Source organism: Mus caroli, unplaced genomic scaffold, assembly GCF_978045245.1.
Source record: "Mus caroli unplaced genomic scaffold, Mus_caroli_1 scaffold_7, whole genome shotgun sequence".
Lineage (NCBI taxonomy): Eukaryota > Metazoa > Chordata > Mammalia > Rodentia > Muridae > Mus > Mus caroli.
In genome coordinates, this window is record NW_028227262.1 from 87,497,862 (window position 1) to 87,520,888 (window position 23,027).

The 23,027-nt window shown below is 36.5% G+C and overlaps 1 protein-coding gene across 4 annotated transcripts in view; it reads right to left on the reverse strand.

Annotated features, from left to right (window-relative positions):
- Positions 1-23,027, reverse strand: part of Ccser1 (coiled-coil serine rich protein 1) — a 1,169,843-nt gene that overhangs the window by 982,401 nt on the left and 164,415 nt on the right. The window lies entirely within an intron of this gene.

A 23,027-nucleotide genomic window follows, 5' to 3' on the forward strand; every position in this document is an offset into this window, starting at 1 on the left:
CCTGTTTTCACATAAAACAAAACAAAATAAAGCCCACCTATTTTAACTGCCATAAAATAATCAATGCTTACATATTTTAAAAGTATGTAAAATTCCATAAACATAGATGCCCATAACCCTTAGTTTTATTTTTTCTACTATTTCTAGTTGTTGGTCACATTATAAGTGCATTAAATAGGCTCTGTCTCATGAAGAAGACCTCAAATCAATTTTTAATAGTGATTGATTAGTCCCATAACATTTGTGCCACTACATCAGCATATCTTGCTGGCAGGTTGCTGCTACCATTTGAAGTGTTTGTAGTTGGATTAAATTGGTTATTTCAAGTTATATTACTGAGTGATAAAATGAAAACAGTATGGTATCAGTTAAAAAACAGACACACTGATCCGAGAAGTTGAATTGAAGATCCAGACCTAATTTCTTATGCTTATAGATAATCAATTTTTACATAGAAGCCAAAAATACACACTTGAGAAAGGACAGCATCTCCAACATATGGTGCTGGTCAAGCTGGATACCTGGATGCTGAACAACACAAACAGATCCATATTCATGCCGAGCAATGGCTACTACCATCCAAACAAAGTGATAGCCTACATAATGGGAAGAATAATTACCAATTATACATCTGAGGTATTTTTCTATAGGAACTTAGTCAAATAAATAGCCAAAATATTTTGAAAAGAGTGAAAGGAATTTATTTCTAACATATGACCAACTTTTAAATAATTCAAGAAAGAACACTTCTTGTGTTTTAAGCGTCTAAGGCATGGTTTGCACTGCACCTTTCCCTTCTGGTAGGAAACCATTCACTAAAATACCATGTTTGCAGTTTCTGGCATGAGCCAACACAGTGCTCTTTGTAGATGGTCCAAGATCACTCTCTCAACTAACTCAGAGACCAGAGCCCTTCTCAAAGATGAAAAAAGGATAGAGGAAAAGCCTCTGGACTTGCAAAGATTATATGCCCCAGTACAGGGGAATGCCAGGGCCAGGAAGTGGGAGTGGGTGGGTTGGAGAGCAGGGCAGGGGAGGGTATAGGGGACTTTCAGAGAGGAAATTAGGAAAGGGGATAGCATTTGAAATGTAAATGAAGAAAATATCTAATAAAAATGCTATGAATGGCATCAGAATAGCATCTTAACACCATTCCGTTTTGCCATGTCTAATCTGATGATACTCACAAATATTGTTTAAATGTAGCTTGAGAAAAAGAAAAGAAAAAAATAAAGGATGGAATTGGCCTGGTCATCAATATTGTAAGAGGAAAAATACAATCCATGCAGTGACTGCATGGGGTTTTATATGGGTCTTTACATGGACAAGTCCACCCAAGAGTACTTCTGACATAAAACCTATTAAGAAATAGGCTTCCTGATTCCAGTTCCCTGCAGTTCTAAAGGCTCAAAGACACTGATGATTTTGAATCTTTTTTATTTATTAGTTTATATTTTTATCATTTTATTTACATTCCAAATGTTTTGTTTCTTTCCAAAAGTCGACACCCATGACACCTACTCTTTGCCTCTGAGAAGGTGCTCACCCACCAGCCCTCCCACTCACCCACCCTCATCTTCTTCAGCTCCCCATCTCCCTTTCCTAGGGTATCAAGTCTCTATAGGATTAAGCACAGCTTCTCCCACTAAGGCCAGACAAGGCAGTCCTCTACTACATATGTGCCATGGACCAGAATATGCATGCTCTTTGGTTTGTGACATAGTCTCTGGGAGCTTCTAGGAGTCTTCGTCAGTTGATACTCTTCATCTTCCTATAGTGTTGCAATCCCCTTAAGCTCCTTCAATCCTTCCCCTAACACTTCCATAGGAGTCCCTGACCTCAGTCCAATGATTGGCTATAAGCATCTGCTCTGTCTCAGTCAGCTGCTGGTAAAGCCTCTCAGAGAACAGCTGTGGGGAATTGCAGGCTGGTCTCCAGTCGAGCTGAGGTCTGAACCCCGATGGTCATAATTCACCTACACGTGTTCCCTCGTGCTTCTGGAACTCTGGCCCCTGCCTAAGTTACCACCTCCCACAGATCCCACAAGAGAAGCATGGTCAGTAGTCAAGTAAGCAATGGCCCAAACTTTTGACCTCCAGACTAAACTCCTCCCCAGTTACCTAGCAACAGTGAAGACCATAAAAAGGGCTGTTCAGCCCCCACCTCGCTCTCTTACTCTTATGCTCTTACCTCTTACCCCTCACTCTCACCCTCTCTCTCCTCTCTCCTTTCTCTTTGTCTTCTCCTCTCCTCTCCTTTCTCCTCTCTCTCTCTTTCTCACTAGCCTCTCTCTCTCTCTGTCTCTCTCTCTCTCCCTCTGTCTCTCTCTCTCTGTCTCTCTCTGCCTCTGTCTCTGTCTCTCTCTCTCTGTCTCTCTCTCTCTCTCTCTCTGTCTCTCTCTGTCTCTCTCTCTTTCTCTGTCTCTGTCTCTCTCTCTCCCTTCTCTCTTTTCCATTGCATTTCTATAATACAGCTCTTAAACCATAGAGAGTCTCTGCTCCATCAAGATCCGCTGTGGACTCTGGTAAATGTTGGGAATCTCTTCCCTTCTCCCTCTCTCCTATAACCCCGGGGCTCCAGGGTGTGGCCCTGGGGTCCCCAGGTCGGGGGCTGCCCCTTCTCCACCCCACGCCGAGTGGGTCAGAGGCAATAACCACTCAGGGCTGAGTGGAAAGTGTCCGACAGCCCTCCAACACCTGCGTCCGCCTGCCCAGAGCACAAGAACTCTGGCTGGACGTTGGGCCCCTTTTCCCTGCCCCCTTTCCCCCAGGACTTCTCTGGGCCCCTCTTATTTTTTCCCAACAGACAGCCATGCTAGGCTCCTGTCTACAAGCACAACTTAGCATCAGTAATAGTGTCTGGGTTTGGTGCCCACCCAGGAGAAGAATCGCAAATTGGGCCAGTCACTGGATGGCCTTTCCTTCAATCTCAGCTCAATTTTTTTTTTGTCCATGCATTTCTTTTAGAGAGGAACAATTCTAGGTCAAAAATTTCCAAGGTAGGTTAGTGGCCACATCCCTCCAATGGGGGCCCTGTCTATCTACTGGAGATGGTCCTTTAGGTTTCATTTCTCCGCTGTTGGGCATTTCAGCTAAAGTCATCCCCACTGAGTCCTTAGAACCTTTCACATCCCAGGTTTTGGGGGATTTTCTAGAGGTCTCCCTGCTCCCCACACCCCACAGCTGCATATTTCCATTCATTCTTGTGGCCCTCTGGGCTTCTCTCCTGTCTCCTCCCATACCTGACCCTGCTGAATGGGTGTAAAAAAACAAGAGAATAATTTTTTTCGATAGGATACACTTCCTACCACAATTAAGTTCTGGATCTTTCTAGACATTCATGGAAGAAGGGTCTCAGTCCATTCTATGTAGGAACATGATAGTCACACACATGGGTGACAGAAAAGAAATCCAGAGGTCAATTAATGTTAATTATTGCATCTCCAACAAAAAGTGCACAATGATGTGAATCAGGCTTCTGATAAAACAAAAGCAAAATCAGAATGAACCATGACAGGTAAGTGATGACTAAGCAGCAACAATTCCTCATCTCCTAGTAGGTGTAAATGCAAAATAACAAGGAAATAATGAGGAACCATGAATATTTAATAATGTTGATACAGAGCTCTATACATCTTAATAACAGGAACATTATTGTGTATTGCTTAGAACTGCAACATAAAAAGAATCATTTTATATGAGGACACTGCAGTATTGCACAAAATTAAAAGGCAGGGTTGAACATCTTTAAAAAGGCATGAGGGCACCGGATAAGTAGAGTGCAATCATAAAACAAAAGTCTTAAGTAATGGTCACAATTTTGCATTTATAATTTTTCTGAATATACAACAAATACAAATGACTAAATAAAAAGACTAAGTAAAAACTCATCAAACTCTAATGCCTGCAGATTTATGACATGCTTTCAGTTATTAATAGACAATAGTTATTAAGTACTGAAAAATGCTAAATACAGACATAAATATTTCTCAAATATCAGGAAAATTAAAACTTTGACATCTAGAAAGTGCAACAGCAAGGAAAAAAAATGAGAGAAAATATCAATGGCTGGAAAACCCATGAAACCAGGTTCAGGGCAAACATCTTGATCTGTGTTAGATGTTTAATCAATACAGTTTTGTTTAAAACTGTCACAGGATGTTGGTATCCTGCACAGAAACTTTTCAGTTTCATAAATCCTGTTTATCAATTGTTGGCCATAATGCCTATGCTATCAGAGGCCTCTCCAGAAAATCCTTTCCTGTGTGAGTAAATTCAAGCATATTCTGTGCTTTCTCCTCAAACAAATTTGTGTTATCAGCTCTTATCGTAAAGTGCTTATCTATTTGTTGTTGAGTTTTGTATAGAATGAAAGATTAGGATGGAGTTTCCTTCTCTCACATGTGTCTATGAAGTTTGACAAGTACCATCTGTTGAAGATGTTGTCTTCTCTCGGTTCTATACCGTCAGTTTCTTTGTCAAATCTTGTGTGGCTGTAGGAATGTGAGTTTGTGTGTATACCCTCAAGTCTATTCTGCTGATTAATGTGTGTGTTTTATGCCAGTACTATACTACTTTTATTACTTGACTCTATAGTACAAGTTGAAATTTGGGATTATAATACCCCAAGCAGTGATTTTTATCATTCAGAATTAGTTTAGCCAACCAAGGTTTTTTGTCTTTCCAAATAAATTTGAAGGTTATTTTTAGTTTGCATGAAGAATTATGTTATAATTTTGATGGGGCTCATTTAATTTGTGCATTGCTTCTGCTTTAGTGGTCACATTCACAATACTATCCCTACCAATTTATAGGCATGTTAAGCCATTTCATCTTCTGGCATCTTCTATAATTTCCTTCTTTTCACTCTACAACACTCTCATCTCAGTTATATTTATTCTAAGATATTTGGGGACGGGAATATATGAGATTGTTTCCCCAATTTCTTTCTCGGTGTGGAGATCCTTGCTATTTAGGAAGGCTACTGGGTTTTTTGTATTAATTTTCTATCCTGCTACTTTATTGGATGTGTTCATCAGCTGAGGGGGACTCTAATAGTGTCTTTGTAGTCATTTACATATCATCTGCAAATGAGGGTATTTGACTTCTTCCTTTTCTATGTGTATCCTTTTATCCCCTTCTGCTTGTCTTATTGGTCTGTGAAAACGTCAAGCCTCATATTGAATAAGGATGCCTTTTTCCTTATTTTAGTGACAATGCTTCAAGTTTTTCTTCTATTTAACACGATGTTGGCTATGGACTTCCAAAATATTGGCTTTATTATGTTGGATTATATCTACTGTATCTCTTGATTCTCCAGTTTTATGAGGATATGATGTTTGATTTTGTCTTGGGTTTTTTCCTTTATTTAATGAGATGTTTGGGTGGTTTCTGTCTTTGAATCTAGTCATAAAGCAAATTACATATATTGATATACTTTAACCAGCATCTACATTGCTGAGATGATGCTGAGTTATAGGAAGGGAATGATTTCTTTGAAAATTTCTTGAATGTGGGTTGCAAATATTTTAAAGAGAGAGAGATTAACATGTAGAAGAATGCGAATTGATCCATTCCTATCTCCTTGTACTAAGGTCAAGTCTAAGTGGATCAAGGAACTTCACATAAAACCAGAGACACTGAAACTTATAGAGGAGAAAGTGGGGAAAAGCCTTGAAGATATGGGCACAGGGGAAAAATTCTTGAATAGAACAGTAATGGCTTGTGCTGTAAGATCGAGAATTGACAAGTGGGACCTCATGAAACTACAAAGCTTCTGCAAGGCTAAAGACACCATCAATAAGACAAAAAAAAAACCACCAACAGATTGGGAAAGGATCTTCACCTATCCTAAATCAGATAAGGGACTAATATCCAATATATATAAAGAACTCAAGAAGGTGGACTCCAGAAAGTCAAATAACCCCGTTAAAAAATGGGGCTCAGAACTGAACAAAGAATTCTCACCTGAGGAATACCGAATGGCAGAGAAGCACCTGAAAAAATGTTCAACATCCTTAATCATCAGGGAAATGCAAATCAAAACAACCCTGAGATTCCACCTCACACCAGTCAGAATGGCTAAGATAAAAAATTCAGGTGACAGCAGATGCTGGCGAGGATGTGGAGAAAGAGGAACACTTCTCCATTGTTGGTGGGATTGCAAGCTTGTACAACCACTCTGGAAATCAGTCTGGCAGTTCCTTAGAAAATTGGACATAGTACTACCGGAGTATCCAGCAATACCTCTTCTAGGCATATATCCAGAAGATGTCCCAACCGGTAAGAAGGACACATGCTCCACTATGTTCATAGCAGCCCTATTTATAATAGCCAGAAGATGGAAAGAACCCAGATGTCCCTCAACAGAGGAATGGATACAGAAATTATGGTACATTTACACAATGGAGTACTACTCAGCTATTAAAAAGAATGAATTTATGAAATTCCTAGCCAAATGGATGGACCTGGAGGGCATCATCTTGAGTGAAGTAACACAATCACAAAAGAACTCACACAATATGTATTCACTGATAAGTGGATATTAGCCCAAAACTTAGGATACCCAAGATATAAGATACAATTTGCTAAACGCATGAAACTCAAGAAGAATGAAGACCGAAGTGTGGACACTGTGCCCCTTCTTAGAATTGGGAACAAAACACCCAGGGAAGGAGTTACAGAGACAAAGTTCGTAGCTGTGATGAAAGGATGGACCATGTAGAGACTGCCGTATCCAGGGATCCATCCCATAAGCAGCTTCTAAACGCTGACACCATTGCATACACTAGCAAGATTTTGCTGAAAGGACCCAAATATAGCTGTCTCTTGTGAGACGATGCCGGGGCCTAGCAATCACAGGAGTGGATGTTCACAGTCAGCTATTGGATATATCACAGGGCTCCCAATGGAGAAGCTAGAGAAAGTACCCAAGGAGCTAAAGGGATCTGCAACCCTATTGTTGGAACAACAGGATGTACTAACCAGAACCCCGGAGCTCCTGTCTCTAGCTGCATATGTATCGAAAGATGGCCTAGTTGGCCATCACTGGAAAGAGAGGCCCATTGGACTTGCAAACTTTATATGCCCCAATATAGGGGAATGCCAGGGCCAAAAGAATGGGAATGGGTGGGTAGAGAAGTGGGGGGAGCTATGGGGGACTTTTGGGATAGCATTGGAAATGTAACTGAGGAAAATATGTAATAAAAATATTAAAAATTAAAAAAAAGGGAAAAAAAGCAACAAAAAAAGAGAGAGTTCATCTGAGATTCTAGCCTATAATTCTCTCTCTCTCTCTTTCTCTCTCTCTCTCTCTCTCTCTCTCTCTGTTTGTGTGTGTGTGTGTGTGTGTGTGTGTGTGTGTGTTTTAATATAAGCAGATGAAGCTCAGTGTGGAAAATGGTAGGAGATGTGGGAGGAGTTTGACAAGAAAGACTAGTAGGAAAATATGATCAAGACACATTCTATATTATAGGGTATAAGCTATAGGGTATAGGTTATATGTTATATATTTGTTATATATTATGTTATATGTGAAATTCTCAACTTATAAAAAGTAAAAATGATGTTAATAGGAAGAAAATCCTTTGTTTCAATATAGATTGAAAATGAAGAATCTTCATTGGGTAAAATAAACCAGGTTCAGAACCATAGAGTCTCACTCATACACAGAATCAAATGCCTAACAGTCACCAAGACAGAGAAGAAATGTGTGGTTGCCAGAGACTAAAGAGGTGTTTGGGATAAACTAATAATGTTGGCCATGTTCTAAATATCACTTAGAAAAAAATGAGTTTTAGAAGCCAGTGCTTGATTATTTACTTAATCAAAAAAAGGTACTTCAAAACTTCTGAGTGTAAAATATCTTCACTACAGGAACACATGAGATTGCAGATGTTAATCAGCTTGGCCAAATATTCTCCAGAGCCCATATATATTACAGTATCACAGTACACACATAAATCTATGTAGCTTTTTTTAGTTAAATGTAGCATGTAATACAATCTCATTAAAAATACAAATCACTTAAAGTAAATTGATATGCAATTGTTGGTTATTTACAAATTGGAAAAACCCGCTTAAACAAGACAAAGTACTATTTAAACACCATTAAATTTTGATTTAATGCATATTCCAATTCTCTACTATCCAAGATTTATGAGGAAAACTGAGAAACCCTGGTTATTTCCCGGAATAGCAAATTACAAAATAATTCAAAAGACTAGTAAATTGGATAGTAGTAAATCCAAACACAAGTATGTCTAAGAATATTCTAAGCAAACATTTAAAAATCTTGTAATACTAAATACTCTTATAATTTCACAAATCTTTTGATATCAGAAACTGTTACAATTTCTAATGAAGTAAATCAAATACTCGCTTTCTAAGCTCTAGGGATGTAACAGTCTAGCAGAAATGACTGCTTTTCCCAGACACCTTGCAGATAACTGCATTCTAGCAAAGAAATGACTGTATCTATTAAAACAAGTAAAATAGGCATTAGCATTTGTTTGTGACAAGCATAAATTTGATCTCCAGAGCCTATGTCCTATTGGCTAAAACAGTGACATTGAAATTAGGAAGCTATAAACTTGAAGCACGTGCTATGGTTGCAGTGTTTGGATTCATCCACTCCACAGAGACTTCTAACATGCTGTGTTAGTCTTGTTAACTCTACATTGTGACAAAGACAAAAACTATGATACTGCTAAAAACTAGAGAAACAAATACATACCACTACACAATAGTATTTCTTTGAAAAGGAAAGAGTTGCCTCATGAGGCTATCAAATCATAAGGTTATCTACTATCAAGTCAGACTTAAAAATATCTAAAAAGCAATATTTGTCATGCTAATCTAGACCTTAACAGATGTTAGATATAATTCACCTACATTGATTTAACTGCATTGATTCTCTCAGTGCTTGGAAGCTTTTCCTCTTCAAATCTGAAAACTGTGTATACGTTTTGTAATGTGAATGAAAACAATACATTATCCACTAAAATAATGTGCTGACATATAAACATATACAAAGAATGTAGTTGATTTGTGTGTATTTTTGTAGGTAGGTGTAGCATAGTGAGGTAAATAAAATTAAGAGTCCATGAATTATACATTTTTCCTTATTTTCTGATTAAAAGTAGAGCGGCCCAAGATTTAAGTGCTTAAGTACAGGAATGAGAGATCACTCTGGGGTTAAGGGCACCTGGTTCTCTGTTCTCTTACACAGGAACTTGGTGTGGCTCCTCTCTCTCTCTCTCTCTCTCTCTCTCTCTCTCTCTCTCTCTCTCTCTCTCTCTCTCACACACACACACACACACTTCATTTCGCAATGTACAGTAACACAAAACTTTCAGAGGATCCAACTCCCCCTTCCAGCTTTTGTAGGGACCGCACACACATGGTGCATGACATACATGCAGACAAGACATCCATACACATAAAATGGAAAAAAAAGGAGTAAAATGCAAAAACACTGGCCAGTAAAATCATTAATTTTAGATACTAAACCCCTACCTAAATTTCTCAACCTTTAAAATTAAACTCTGATCATGCTAGTTTTATTTTATATGTAATAATTCATAAAAAGTGAGTAGGCTTTTGAGCATTGGAAAAAATTGTTTCTTCTAAACATAGCACCTACTTAGATATTGGGAGAAGCAAATATTCTCAGTATAACATGGACATAATAGCAGCTACACTGTGACCTTGTCAAACTTTTGCCAATAACCATTCTAGCTAATCATTAGCCACTTACGGCTTCTTACTAGATATCTCATAAAGTATTCATTGGGATTATTCTACATATACATACACAAATCCACACACACACACAAACAAACACACGCACGCACACACACACATGCACGCGCACACACACACATACATACACGTGCCAAAGATATGTGAAAACAAAATGCTATAGTGCTAAATCCCTTTATTAAAACTCTACAAAATAATCTCAATCTATGTTTCCTAAGAAACTTTATGGACATATATTAATTCGTTACAGAAAATATAATTCATAATGTTTGCCTTTCTAATGAATGGATTCCCTTACCCTAAAAACCTATAAATTAAATATAAAATCACATCTACACTGATCTATTGTAAGACTTTTCCCATCTCTAAAACAGATGTGGGAATTGCTTTATCATAATAACAGAAAAGTTAAAAACTTTGATTTTAAAAAATCTTCCTTGGAATTTAGTATGTGCTGGATCCATAGAAACAGAAGAGCACTCACTGGACACCATTAAATAAATCAGTTCACACAGGTACAATTCGATGTTGCTTTTGAAAAAGTCCAGAAAAGCACATGACTTTCTTTCTCAGTTCTAAATCTGAGAAGACTGTACTTGTGTTTTCAGAATCTTTATAGTATGACCATTGTGTAAAAAGAGTCTCATTAACATAATATAATTAATTTACAATAAATATGAAAATAATACTTCATTTAATTATTATAGCTGAAGTATTCCATGAAAAACTATTTAAATAAAATCATTAATTTACTTTTCAGAGTTACATAATTTTAAAACTAGAAGATATTTTAACAAAATACTATTTAGGAAAAGTATTCATATAATAAAGATTATGAAGTATTCTTAATTGCTGCACGTATTCCATTTAACTTGCCTTTGAACTTCTGAGGTATACATTGATTTTTCTTCTAAAGCTTTTCCTTCACTTAATTTTCACTATTTCTCAGGCTAAAACTGTTCAAATTTTCCATCTTTTAAAAATTCCATTAGCTGAATTAGGGTCTGCCAAAGAGAACATCATATGCGTCTTTGCCAAAACCATGACATTGCCAAAGCACAACATTAACTATAAAACAAATCAGTCATTATGGATACAGACAGGAGTCACCATAGGTGATGGATATATGTAAGTGTAAACAGCTCTCTGTAGTAAGGTCTAAGAGTGGGTCTGGGCTTATCTTCACATACAGAATACTGGAAGGTGAGCAATTCAGATTAGTGCATAGCTTACTGACTTATACTTACAGTTTATCATGTTATTTCTATAAAAAGAATAAAATATTTCATGCTGGGTGTGGTGGCGCACGCCTTTAATCCCAGCACTCAGGAATTTCTGAGTGGATTTCTGAGTTCAAGGCCAGCCTGGTCTACAAAGTGAGTTCCAGGACAGCCAGGGCTATACAGTGAAACCCTGTCTCGAAAAACAAAACAAAAACAAAAAACAAACAACAAAAAAAGAATAAAATATTTCTAAAATGACACTTATACTATCAATCCAGGTGACAAGTATTAGGGTTTAAAAATGTAGTGTGTAGTACTGACCCAGTCACTAAGTCAGCTCTGTAAAATAAAAATAAAAATAAAAATACACCTTTAACTTCCTAATGCTTTACAGGCTACCCAAGTCTACCACATAAAAAGCTTTTAAACTGCTAGGAGTTTCCTGTTATTATAGGCTAGTCAGAGTTAGATGACCTGCAGAGCCTAGTCACCAAGAGTGTCGTATTTTTGACAGCTTTCACAATACCAACAACAACTTTGTTGAGCTCTCAGAACCATTCTCAGGCACTGTCAGATTCACAGAAGAAAGGAAATCAAGAAGAATTGTGTCTGTGGCTTATTATAGATAAATGGTACAGGTAGAGACACTGTCAAAAGAAGAAATGCCCAGGGCAAAATTAGGGTAGAGTTCAATGAGGTTTCCATTGTTATCAGGATGCATTGCCATATGGCATTGCACTGATTAAAATATAAGACAGTGCCACCAAGGGGAAAAATGCACATTCATGCTTCCTCAATAGTCAATGTTGCTGAGGCTACATTGCATGGTGTGACTGGCTCTGCCTATACAGATGATTTCAACCTCAGAATTGGTTTTTATTGCATCATCCAGGGGCTCTGATGTGTCACTCCCACTCTAAACCAGTCAAGAATCTCCTTCTCAACCTAAGATCCATCTTTTCCCAATCCAAGACAGTATGATGTTAAAATAACCAAAATACATCTAACTTCTGACAGAAAGCATTTCTGGTTATCCTCTATGTGTTGTTCCAAATCTGCCAGACTGAATACTAATTCTAGTAATAAAAGTATGTGTATCCCCCTACTAAGCAGCACTTACTGAAGGCTTACCTCGTGTGACGATCCAAGCAACAAACAAGAGAAAATGCTTACATAATAAAGAGACAAACAAGTAAGATGGTTTCAGCAACTGTAACTATTATCGTTATGAAAAATCAATAATACTTCTAGGAAGCAGTGAGTTCATACAGTGTTTCTTTGAGATGGGTGGTCTCTGTAAAGCTGTCATTTGGGCTTGGTAAAGAATATATAAAAAAAAGAGTTATGACACTATTGGGAGGAACACCATCTAAACATAGAAATAGCAGGTGCAGATTATTTAAAGTAAGTGTACCTGATGTATAAGTAAATACGAAGAGGGGAGCCAGATGGTTTAAGCTCAGTGAGGACAAATGGTGCAGGAGATAGGCATGTGGCCAACCTCATGGGATGCCTGTTAGTCGGGAACTAAGTTTAGGATCACTGTAGCGTGACATATACCCAGTGTTGGAAGTCACCCTGTTTACTTTGGCAAGAGTGTCTACCCTGAAGATCTAGTGTCACAAAGGTGGTCAGTGTGGTTTTCTCTCACACAGAGTTACTTATATCCAAAGGCCTTATTTGCAGATGGCACGTTTACCAAGTTAGTTTCTTTCCTCCTTGTCTTTGTAGAAGAGATCTATACGGGCTTGGTCAATATTCATGTATCATCAGCATCGGTATTTAGGCCAGGCAAATGCCTTGTTAACAACTAACTGCACTGCAGTTGGTTTCTCTTCACTTCATTTTCTGGTTGCACTGTATTCTCTTTCAGACCATGTAGAGGGAGCACCATACATCACAACTTGAATGGACTGATTGGTCATTATAGCAGCTCTGCTCCCTGTGCACTACTCACCTAGAACCAGAATTCTGAAAACAGCTGTCAGCCATGATGTGTAGGTGTGGGGCAATGACAACCTTCATTGCAAAGCTAGATCTAGGTTAATGAAAATCTGAAATTAGTTACAATGTTATCAGTAACGATGATCAAAGTATATTTCCAAAGGGATGCTACTGAACAGTGGAATAGCTATGGAGTTAAATAATTTAATGGATTGTATGTATAAAAGTAATCCCAATTGAAGCTAAATGTGACTGTCCATGAATAATAAATAGGCAAATACTGCAAATAATTATTAATCCCTATGATGACAATAGTGTGAATATGTAATTTTTAATGTAGAAAACATTACGAATAACACTGATTATGTATTTTAAATACTGATAATGTATTTTAAACACTGCATATTAAGAGATATCAAAATTGGTGTTGGACTTTTTGGAAGGAAGAAGAATCCATTACATGGTTTGCACAGTTCAGCTACATCAAACGTTTGTCGGGGCCTAGCAAACACAGGAGTGGATGTTCACAGTCAGCTATTGGATGTATCACAGGGCTCCCAATGGAGAAGCTAGAGAAAGTACCCAAGGAGCTAAAGGGATCTGCAACTCTATTGTTGGAACAACATGATGTACTAACCAGAACCCCGGAGCTCTTGTCTCTAGCTGCATATGTATCAAAAGATGGCCTAGTCGGCCATCAATGGAAAGAGAGGCCCATTGGACTTGCAAACTTTATATGCCCCAATATAGGGGAATGCCAGGGCCAAAAGAATGGGAATGGGTGGGTAGGGAAGTGGGGGGCACTATGGGGGACTTTAGGGATAGCATTGGAAATGTAATTGAGGAAAATATGCAATAAAAATATTAAAAATCAAAAAAAAAAAAGAAAAAGAAATCCCCAAAAAAAAAAAAGTTTGTCCTCTAAAATATCCTACCCCCTTGATAAATATTTGCTTAGGCATGAAAACTGGATATTATAACATTGATGCTTTTGTTATAACTCGAGTGTGTCCCCCATTCCTCAGGGCTCCTTTTTTTCATAGAAGCTAAATGGCCACAGCTTTATTTCAAAGCTTTCCATCAGGAATCTCAGTCATCAAGCAAGGAGTCACTCAGTGCTGTCTTTCCATTCTCTTCTCCATATATTCAAATATCTAACACTACTAATCTTCTGGAAAGCATTTCCATCCCTGCTCTCAAAGACATGTTGTTCAAGGTGTGCCTTATGTCCTCACTTCATATGGAAGACTGACTTTCCATGACGGCAGCTCTTCTTTACAATGATCCCATGTAGAGGAAGATGAGTCTGTGTTATAGTTCACTTGGGTTACATTAAAATGACAGGTGGAGAAAATGGGAAAAGGTGAGTTCTGAGCCATTGTACAAGCAAAGTCTTCCCTGTAGAGCTTCTGGGTTCACACCAGACTTTATATCAACATCTCACTAATTCGTGTTCAACTTGGGTTAGTCAGGTTGCCCGTGGTTCTTAGGGATGAAGAAATCTTAATTCTTTTTATCCTTTATGGCATTGTTAACCTTTCTTTTTACTTAAATTATATCTGATTGTTTTCTAGAATAAAATTTTAAAAGGCTTATATTCCTATCTTTTGGAAACCCCCTATTACTTTTTTTATAAATGTTCAGTATACTTTGTATGTAATTTCCTTAAGGGGACTTTAAAATGTATTTCAAGTATTAAGTTTAAATGTTTTTACATTTTGAATGATGCCTGTGAATGAGCACATGGCAGAAACTAAAAACACACCTTTTTCAGTGAAGTGAATCAAACCCAAAGTCTTCAGTTGGGTAAGCAAACATTTTAACACTGATCTCTCTCACAAAAAATCTTAGAAATTTAAATTATACAATACACTATATTTTCTTAGAAGGACTTTCTTATTATAAATTCATCAGGACAAGAATCCAGGAGTCAATTTAACTGTAATTGTCTTCTGAAAAATTATAATGTACTAGTTTGATAATAATAATAACAACAATAATAATAACTTATTTTTAAAAAATATTAAAGTCCAATTGTCACTTTTACTAAATTAAAGTAATTTACTTATACAGGTCTCAGCTGCTAAGTCAAATTTGATATATTTAGCAGCCATGAGGTATCACAGTTACACATTACATTATCTCAAGCTGTCAGTGTTCAATGAGATTCAGTCAAATTGTAATTTTCAAGGTCCACCATACTCCATGTGCTACCTACAAGTTCTAATCTACCCATCATCTGTCCTGTAAGTGCAGGATGGCAAAAGGATGCATAATTTACTGTGAGAGTCTCATCTTGAGTGACCTAGCTTTGGATCATTTCCCATTCGGAGTAAATTGTTCTTTCTACACAGTAGAAACTATACTTATGTAGATCACATTTGGTGCAAAAAAATATATTCTGGAAGAAAATTGAAACTTGGTTTTAAAATTAGTTTCTTATTCTCATTACCAAGTCAAGTACAGATTTTAGTTCTATTACAGCTAAAATTCTGCAGCCCACCCTTGTGTAGAATACAAAGCAGAGGACAGCCAAGTACCAGCAAACTCAGAGTTTTCTTAAACTATGACATTGTTGCATTTAAATGATAGCATAAGGGTCTTAAAGTGTTGCTTAACAAACAGAACAAGCTAAGTAAACCTTTTACCACTATTTTCTTTGACATTTTCTATACATATACAGTTTCTCTGTTGTCTATTTCCACATATATTTCATTAATTTTGGGTTAATATACATTGTAGTATGTTATTTTATACTGTCTTATCCTGTGGTTCTCACTGGCTTGTGAACTCTCTCATTCACAAATACATTTCTACAAGTCCTATTATTACAATCTTATTAATATGTAACCTCTTCAAAAGAAAGCCTGTATTATCTGGTTATTTGGTTTAGTTCCCTCTTTCAGATATTTTTTATTCAACAAATGAGCAGTTTTTGAAGTGACACTAATTTCCCGTTGGATACCAATGTTATTTTTTGTTTTCTTATTGCTCATATAAATAAATAATTGTTTTCATTAGAATAATTTGGATTCTAATGAGCATATTAAACACAATTCATCTATCATTTCTCTATAGTTATACACGTTGTACTGTGTACATTATTGACTGATTATTTGGCACATGTTCATATTTTATATAGTTAGTGAATTACTTTATGGTACTAAATTCCTGGTAAAAATAACCCTCATAGAATACCCTACCTGAAATTTAGTTTGAACAACATATTAATATTATTAACTAAAAGCACATAATGTATATATGAAGTATGCACCACTAGCTAATATTCTTGCACTATTTCTAGGCTGTTAGCACACCATGGTCTTCTATGTGCTATAAGGAGATTTTTATTAGATCATCTAGCTCATTTAATGATCTTTAATTATTACTGTACCACTTTCCTATAATTACCATAGGAGTTGTGAGAAGGATGGTACAGTATCCATCCTCATGAGAAACAGGGAAAGATGATAATTCAAGTAATATTCAAGTCTTCTGAGGAGTGTTTGTTTGTTTTTGTTTGTTTGTTTGTTTTCAAGACAGGGTTTCTCTGCATAGCCCTGGCTGTCCTGGAACTCACTTTGTAGACCAGGCTGTCCTCGAACTCAGAAACCTGCCTGCCTCTGTCTCACAGCACTGCTTCCTTCATCTTGATTACCTTTTTCATTATTACGCAGGTTTTAAATCAACTATGATTACTGCAGTCATAGGAGGTAGAGAAAGGGGGGATCCTGATTGGGAAGAATCAGGAGAGAAGTCCAGAGGTCCAGAAGAATAAATAGAAATATGTAACAGTGGAGGGCACAAAACAGGGGGAACCACAAGAAAGTCCCAGACACCAGAGACATGTTACAGACCTCCTTCTTAAGTATGACTTTCTCAAGTAATGGACTGTGACATGGATCAGTGAGCTGAAATAAGCCCTGTTCCTTTTGTGCCTAGTATTTTATTGCAGCAACAGAAATTCTAAGATATTATATAAGCATCAGATTGTTAATTGTGTATGCAACATTAAAGTATCCATTTCCTCAGGAAACCATGTGCTTTCTTATAACAAGAAGTAGGTCCCATTTTTTGAGAAGGTAGATAGAATTGGGAGAGTACAAATCTGTCCTAGAATTTAGAATAATTATTGACTAGTTGATCATGGATAAGACAATATTCAGGGCTCTGGGGGAGAAAACTCTTTTCAAATTTGTGGTGTATAATTATAACTTTTCCTCTTACTTGTAACAATGTTCAGCAATGTTTTAAGTTTCATCTGAGATGTGCCCTGGTATTATCCTAACCCTGGTTGGCATTTACAGTGGTATTAACTTAACCAGGCTTGCTCATTCACAATGATCCACATTGAATGACATGGCTTATAAAACCCCTAACAGATTCATATTATTCTTAATTATGGAACTAAATATGAAAACACCTGCACTTGGTTGTAGGTTTCCTGGAGCTTTTACATTGACTTCCTATATGACTTTCTTTTTCTTCAGCTAATTAGTAGTCTCCAGGAATATGGTTACTGTTGATTTTGAGTAATTGTAAACTTCAAATCATATTGTCAATAATGATGCTAATTTGGTATTTAAGTTCAAAATAAATGTGCAAAATATGTGATATGTTAAGTCATATGGATATATTTATAAATAAATCTTGATTATTTGCATAATTACAGATTTTAAGAAATAAAAACCCAGAGAGTTAGTTCATGAAGGGCATGTTATCTGTATACTTCATAGCTGAATTCAGGACACACTATGCACATTAATTGTTTGAAGACTAATGGATAACTAGAGAAAGAATATTTTAAGTAGATTGATTGTATTCATTTGTTCTTGGCATACACCTCCAAACTGTACAGGAGAACCACAAAACATATAAAACTTAAGTCATTTGCATATTATATGATACTAGAAAATTAGATTTAAATTAGACAGGTACTTATAGGTAGGTAAGGTCTGGGTTTGTTTCTTGCAAAAACTTCTAGCTGCTAATTTAGCAAGCTTTGTAGCCAAGTTGAAAAAGTAGTCTCCTGAGAAATGTTAGAAAAACTGAGTCACTAAACAGCATTTAGATGACATTGGTTTTCATCTGAACCAATGGTAATGCCAACAAACATATCTGAATAATTCATGGTGAAAATTAAACATTCCATCTCCTGCAGTTTTACACGTTTCAAAGAGAAGAGAAAATATATAGTAAAAGCAAAAATAAAAACAGTAGGCACTTTAAATGTGCAGAATACTTTACCACCATGGTTAAAATGCCAAGTGCAGAAGGTAAAGCTTTTGAGTCTCTTTTATAAAGCAACACAAAGCTTTTAAAATAGGCTTTCCCCGAATAATGTATGTAATGGATTAGAAGAGTCTATAAACCTTGTGGGTTTTTATAATTAAATCTTGCACAAGCTATATCGAAAACAAACTAAATGATGAATAACATGCAGTTTTACTCCTAAAATTAAGAAACGTATATGACCCAAAATATATTTGAAAGCATGCATTATCATGTCCAGTTTTGTGGAATGCTGAGGAGAGAACAATTTTAACATGGCAAACACAGGCCAAGTTCTCTATCAAGTGAGCTAAATCCCCAGGTCTTGTTATTTAACTATAATTGAAGATCAGAAAAATCTTAAGTGTTTGTTTGTTCAATCTGAAAATGTAAGCAACTATCTATATTTAATTTTCTAGCAATAGCTGGAAAGAATCAACATATTTTGAAGGACCTTGGAAATTCTATGAAACAATATACCTTTGCTTTTAATATACCTTCACTGTCTATGATCGAGAATAACTTCTTTTTGTAAGTAATGGCATTTCCCCAAGAAGATGAAGGACTGATGAGCATGGTGCCTAGCAGTGTCAGAGGTGCTGTGCTATCAGTTGACTTCAAGTGTGCAAGATAATCTGAAAGCAGATGTGAGGGCAGTTGTCTGTGTTAGTTTGTAAAGCAACCATGTAACCTAAATGCTATTGCTAGACAACTTCCTAGTTGAACTCTATAAGTATAAAAAAGAAAGTGAGAGAGAGAGAGAGAGAAATTTAGAGAGAGAGAATTATTACTGCTGAGTCCAGATATGACATTCAAAACAAATCCTTAGCAACAGTATCCAACAGCTCATTACAGAATCACTTGCATTATCTAGTAAGATATATCTCTAAAATAAAAGGTTTAGTCACCACATGCAAATCCATGAGAAAATTCACCATTTACAAAGAACAAAACCACAACAGGCCAAAAAAGAGACAAAATATTTCTCCACTTCTGGTAAATTTATCAATGAATTAAGAGTAAAGAGAACATTCTACACCACCATACAGACCCCATATGATATGAGCACAACAGAAACTTTCAACAGTGAAAAGCAGAAGCTTTGCCTCTAAGATCAAGAACAATGGTACCCATTCTCATCACTCTCTATCAAAGCTAATAGATATAAGTGAGAGGTTTATGGTTACTCATGGTGCTCAGAGTAAATAATGATTGAGTTCACATCCATAACAAAACATTTATATCATCTCCTCAAAGGCTTGGGGGATATCTCAGAAGAAGCTGCATAAATAACATTGAGAGGCAGAAGCTAGGAAGAGGGTTTGTGAAATGCTGTCTTCTGGTCCTGACAGACATCCCTGTCATGAACACACAGCAATAAAATTACCAGCACTCAACATGTGTAAGACTGTGCCCGTTAATAAACACTTATAGGACTCTACTCAGTTTCTATGCTGAAGTGTGGTTGGATTCCAAGTGGGACATGTCAATATCTTCTATTGTATACCCACTAGTGAGCCCACCAGTGTCCAACGGATAATACCAGACTCAACACCTTAGTTAGATTGAGTGGATCACATATACAACAAAAATTAAAGAATAAACAAATAAATGAACAGATATAAATATAAGAAACATCTTCAAATAAGATGAGCATTCACAGCATTTCGTGGCACATAAGAGAGAGGTGTAAGTAGTAATCAGAAAGCATTATATACATTTATGAAATCATTAAGGAACAGATTTAATTAATAAAATATTATGCTTGTGCATACCTTTCACATATTGTACAGTATTTTTATAGAATAAAATCTGTTGACTTCAATAGAATTCCTGAGATGATCTTTTGTCACACCTGGCCTTCAGCTTCTCAAACACAAGCAATTTAAGATTGGCTAACATTTTTATACCGCTCTACTATATTACATTTATATCTTTAGTAATGATATAAAAATTACTAAATGCTTCCTTAAATTCTGAATTAAATTTAAGTATATGAACCTATATCCTTTCCCATTTTTGCATTTTGTGTTGTTTCACACTACAATTTCCTGCATTTTTTACTCATTTTTAATAATTTATAGAACATATGAGATTTAACTATACCTGCTAGCATTATTTATGCAAAACTCAGTTTCCAAACTTCTGACAAAAGACATGGAAGCTCAAATCACACATGATCCAATTTCTGGCATGTGAATAGATGTTCTGAGCCCTAATTGTCCTCACAGATGTGAGGCGAGCCTATATGGCTTTTTTAGATGTAATATGTGTGCCACAGAGAAGGAATCTGGGCCTATGTGTGCCATAGTCTTCTACATGGAAACAAGTCAGCCTGGTTTTTGTCCTGAAGGAGGCATCATTATGATAGAAAAGAAACCAAGCTGCTTGCTGTTCATGAGAGACACTATACTTATCTTTCCAGACATAGCGTCTCTATACATCCTTGTTTTGCAATGTCATCTGAAGTCAAAGAAAGGCTATGTCTTCTTAACAAAATTTTCAGAAAACAAGTCACCGGCAGATTGTCTTCCATCTACCAAACTGTACTGACTAATAGTGTCTGTCATTACTGAAGCATAGAGTTAGTGTTGTATATAGTCATAATAAATTTTTAGAAAAATATCCACATAGTATAAATAGAAAAAAGTAAGTTGCAAGGAGAGAGAGAAACATACAAAACTGCAGCAACTGTGAAGACAGAAGCCATTCTCCTCAAACAACTGCACCATCCTTTGGCTATATAACACCAGGGAAACTGAGGAAACATTTACATGGCGACTCAGTACATTATACAGGATTTCATAACAGATCTTTGTCAATAAACATGCTTCAAACATACTTATATGTTACTTCTCCATTGGCTATGAAGAAACCAAGAATCAAGTCTATGGAGTGCCAAATGAAGGCATAACCAAAATTTAATAACTTACTTTCAACTGTAATCACAAACTCTACACAATATGTTTGGAGAGTAACCTTCAAAATGAAACATACTGTTATGAAGGAAGCCTATGGTTCATATTTTTTAAACATACTGAAGGTTCAGCATCTCTGTATAACCCTCAGTTCCTTTAAAGCCTTTCCCTGAAAAGAATGAACCAAGACTATACCAATCTACACAGTTATATTTTCTGTAACAACGATCCCAATGCAAATAAAACTAGTAATAAGAATGGACCAAAGTGAACACAGCCAACTACTGATACTGAATACTGACTGGAAAAGGCTAGTTATTTCTGAAGGAACACACTGTCTTCTGCGTGTAATCATGCATACTATTATATCAATTGTTAGCAGAAAGAAATGGAATAATGATGGACATACAGCTGCCAAGAATCCTTTTCACAGAACAGACCTTCGAACCTCAGCAGACAAAGGACTGGGAGAGAAGATGAAGATGCCCTGGTTAGTAAGAACAAATATTCTGCACGTGTGGATACCTTGATTATCTAAGAGTATGATTTTTTCCTACCTCACAACAACAGGCTGATTTGCACCTCTATATATTCTCAAGGTCCTCAGATTGCATATTGTGTGGTTTGTTTTAATTGTCCACTTGACACACTTAGACTTGACTGGGAAGAGTGTCTCAATGAGGATGTGTCCAGATTAAGTTGTTCTGTGGTCATGCCCGTGAAAGGTTTTCATAATTGGGTTAGTTGAAGTGGGAAGACTCATCAGGAGTTGAGCAGCACTCTTTCATACTTTGGACTCTGGGTTGGATGAAAATGAGACAGGCAGTAGTGGGGCACAAGCATGCACACATGCATCAGTCTCTCCGCCTTGATTATGGATGCCATATGAGGCACATCCTCCAGCCCATTTCTGTGACTAGCCTGCTATGAGGAACTTCAATGCAGAACTGTAAGTTTAAATAAAACACTTTATCTCCAAAAGTTTCTTTTGTAAGGTATTTTATATTAGCAACAGAAAAAAAAAGCACAAGGCCAAGGGCTAACTATTTAAACTACTTTTTCTAGCAAATAAAGAAATAAAGAAGTCATGCTCTACAGAATGTAAATGTTCTTTCCAAAAAAATGTTTGTGATAACTTTCAGAGGTTTGACACTTTTAAAGTCTTTGTCTTTGTTATTTGTTCTTTATCCCAAATCACTTAATTACCATTACTTCCCAATTCAAGTGAAATGAGAATTTAATAATAATATAATAATGCTTTTTCAGGGTGATCTTTTCTCTATAATATTTCTGCCTGAATTTTACTTTTCAATCTAAGCTACATTACTTTCTCTTGCAATAATTTTTCAGCAGACTTTAAGCCCATTACATCGCTCTGAATTTAATAATTGTGGGGTTTTTTTCAAACACCCCACACAATACTGTGTAGAAAGTATGATGGCCACTCTTAGTACGATGTGGGGAGTCTGAAGGGATTTAAGTACCTAGGGCTTACCTAAAGAAAGTGTGTCACTAGGGGTTTTCTATGATATCTTGCCTCATAAGCCCCCAAAATAATGTAAGCAAGTACACAAGGACTGAAATTCTGAAACCATGAGAGAGACCAAATCCTCCTACTTTAAACTGTCAATTTCAGTTATTAGTCACAGAAACAAAAACATACACACCTTTTGATATTCATTTGGTAATTAAACAAATGAAGTCACCAAACATGGTTCTATTAGACCAGCATTATTTTAGCTTCCTGTTGGTGAACATTCAGGAATATCCCTAAGCATGTTCTGGTGTTTTATGTTTGAAGTGGTCATGTATAACTTCCGACGTTCGATGAACTGGACTAAGTATCTTAAAAATTTAACCAAAAAATGTTTGCTGATGATTGTAGTTGACAACTCTGCCCCCTAAACAGG